Source organism: Otolemur garnettii, unplaced genomic scaffold (genome assembly GCF_000181295.1).
Source record: "Otolemur garnettii isolate 467f Iridium unplaced genomic scaffold, OtoGar3 scaffold00064, whole genome shotgun sequence".
NCBI classification, from domain to species: Eukaryota; Metazoa; Chordata; class Mammalia; order Primates; family Galagidae; genus Otolemur; species Otolemur garnettii.
The window spans coordinates 2,487,059-2,490,453 of NW_003852459.1; positions in this window are offsets into that span (position 1 = coordinate 2,487,059).

Below are 3,395 nucleotides of genomic sequence, written 5' to 3' on the forward strand. Positions count from 1 at the left end.
TAAAATATAAAAGTGTAGATTCTGTCTCGAATACCTTCAGTTTATCCCCTTATCATGTATAGTTATTTTTTCTGTATTTTGCTTTATCCTCTGCTATTTTTAAAATATAAAATAGAGGTGATATAGGGAAAGAAACATATATATGCCTATAGATATGTCACAATTCTTTCCTTTCTTTGACATCACAGCATATTATAAATACTTTATAGGCTGTACCCAGGTTACAAACAAGATAAGTTTTGTAGGTTTGTTCTTGAGTTGAATTTGTATGTAAGTTGGCACAGGTACACTTACCTGTAACCTGTAATAACTTCATTCATAAGTCTAAGTTGAGTATCAGTCAGGGGTTTGAAACTCGAGAACCATCTATGTTTTGGAACAAGTGATCCTTTGTGGAAATTTATAGTTAATATTACTTAAGAAAGAGCAGAATTAGAAAATAATCATTTTTTAATTCTTAAAATAATAGATTCAGGCAAAAGTCAAACACAAATGGGAAAGTTGTGAAAGATCATATCGTGGAGGCATCAGGTTGTGATTAGCTCCTCACATCAACACCAGTACCAGTGACAGTGGGGCATAATTGATGTGTTTGGTGTGATTAACATGAAGGCGACAGCATCACTGTTCAGTGTGCTCAGGAAGTAATAAACCTGAGTCCAACAAAACCTTTGGGGCTATCTTCCAGTTTATAAAAATTATGAAGAACAGAAGCCCAAATTCAATGACATCATGAAGAAGCAAATGCAGGGCTTCAACTTAGCAGCTGATTGCATGTATTCAATTTGTCACGGCACGAATAAAAGCAGGGGGAGATGAAGGAGAAGGACTATGTGACTAAAAAGACATAATAAACAATTACAATGTGTGGACTTGGTTTGGATCTTGATTCAAATACCAACTATAAAAAGATACTGTTGAAGGAATTGAGGAAATCTGAATGAGAAATGTATTTTTATTCAATTTGTTAGCTGTGATAATAGTACTGTGGGAGTAAGAAGCTATTCATACTTTAGATATATATGCCAAACACATAGGAAGGAAAGGATATGAAGTCTGCAATTTTCTTTAAAACTCTTCTGCAAAAATATCAAAAGAATGATGACAAACCAAGGAATTATACCAATTTTCTATGGCTGCTGGAAAAAAAAATACCCCATACATAGTGGCTTAAAACAACACATACTTATTATCTTAGAGTTCTATAGGTTAGAAATTCAACATGGGTCCATGGGTCTCACTAGGCCAAAAGCGAGGTCTTAGCAAGGTGATATCTTTTCTGGAGGGTCAAGGGAAAAATCCATTTCCTTACTTTCCTATATTCCAAGGATGCTCACACTCCTCTTTGGCTCAAGATCCCCTTCCTCCATTTTCAAAGATAAGAATATTAACTTTCTCAGACCGTTCTTCCATAGTTATATCTTCCTGTAACTCCTTCTCCACTTTTAAGAGCCTTTGTTATTTCACTGAGCCCAACTGGATAACCCAGGTTTATCTCCCTACCTCAAGGTCACCTGATTAGTGACCTTAACTCCATCTTGGATTTCCTGGCCTCATCTGAAATTACCATTTCACATACTCACAATATTATTTTAGGTGAAAAGTATTTCATTTTTGTGCCTGTATTTACTAAACAGAGGTCTTAATTTTCTCTTTCCCACTATGTGAGAGCTTCATGTCACGCTGCTCTCCTCCATCTCCCACCATATGATGTAAAACAGTCACAACCTTGAAGATTAGGACAGGAACACCTTTGAAGGTCATTAGTCATCTTAGTACAGGAAGAAAAGAAAGAAAAACAGAAGAAAGAGAAGAAAACAAAAGAAGGAAGAGAACAAATTACATGAAAAAATCTAGATAAATTTGAATTTCTACATGTGGAAAAGTGGAGATAATATTTGGAATTTTTCTGCTTTTGTTGATGTCTTAAAATTAAGAAAAAACAATAAAAATGATGACTTGAATGCAAATCCATGCCTCAAAATTATTAACTTCAATAAGATCACATACATAATCTTTTCCATTGCATATTCTTACAATGGAAATAGTCCCTTCAGCCTCTATATTTCAAAAATCATTATCTATAATTTTCTTATGATGAATTTTTTTAAGGAACATTATACCCTATGTTGTGTTTGTGGTCAATGTGCTTTCTCTACCCCTAACGTTATCTACCAATGATGTGGATAATATTTTTAACCTTCTTGATATTCCAGTAAGTACTTACTACTGTGCTGAACATGCAGTCAGTCCCTCACACACAGGTAATTAAAGGGAAGTGTGCAGTTCTAACAAGTCATAACTGCTGTCTTCACTGACCTTGAGGGCCCCAGTGAGGCCTTTGACTCAGAAAAAGCAGCTCATGGAAACTCCATTATGATTACAACATGAACATGAGTCCACTAGAAAATGTCAGAAATACATGACATAGCGGAGAATACTTACGTATCTATAGCTCAGACAGATAGCACTTTTCCACATGTAGAAATTCAATTTTACCCTGTTTTTCAGTCTGAATATATTTCTAAAATTTTCAAACAAAAGAGCTTCTAAATACACAGGTTATGTCAAATCTACTATCACACTCCACCCTCCTTTGTCTTGGAAAGGACTCAAAGACCCTCTCTCAGTGCCCCTCCTGGGACCAACATTGAGCATGACTAAAACAAATGAGAAAAATGTCTAAAGCACTATTTCTCAGGAAAGACAAACATGCTAACATTGGATTCCCTGGCCTCAGCTGAATATTATTTTAGGTGTAAAGTATTGCATTTTTGTGCCAATATTTACTAAACAGAGGTCTTAATTTTCTCTTTCCCAGTATGTGAGAGCTTCATGTCACACCGCTCTCCTCCAGTGCTATTGTGTTAAAACAGCAAGCTTGTCAAGAATGGAGGCATTGGAGCAAAATACACAGAGTCTAGGAGAGACATTTTCTCTATGGGTTAAAGTAAGTTGTTGGATCAAAGTCAGGACATAGATGCTACAGCTGGTCTGGGAAAAAATGGCAATTAAGAGAGAAAAAAAGAACAGAACGAGAGAATCACAGACAGTCTTTTTTTAGGTGGCAACAACAGAACCAGACTGCTTGAAATTGGTAACTGACACCAAATGTCACATTTTTCACTGAATGCTAAATAATATTGCTGTTTTATAACTGTTACTTGGTTATATTGGTGGCCATATTAACTTATTTCATAATAAACTTGTTACATATATTTTTATACACTGTACTTGATGTCATCCTCTTATGTTTCTTCCTTCCAACAATACTTAAGATTGAACAAAAGCAAGTTAAAGGTTAAAAAATGCTTTCTTTGAGTGGCTTTCATCCCAATCAATGCTGGCATACCCATGTCATCAATTCATGAACTTCAGTATAGTTTAACATTTAG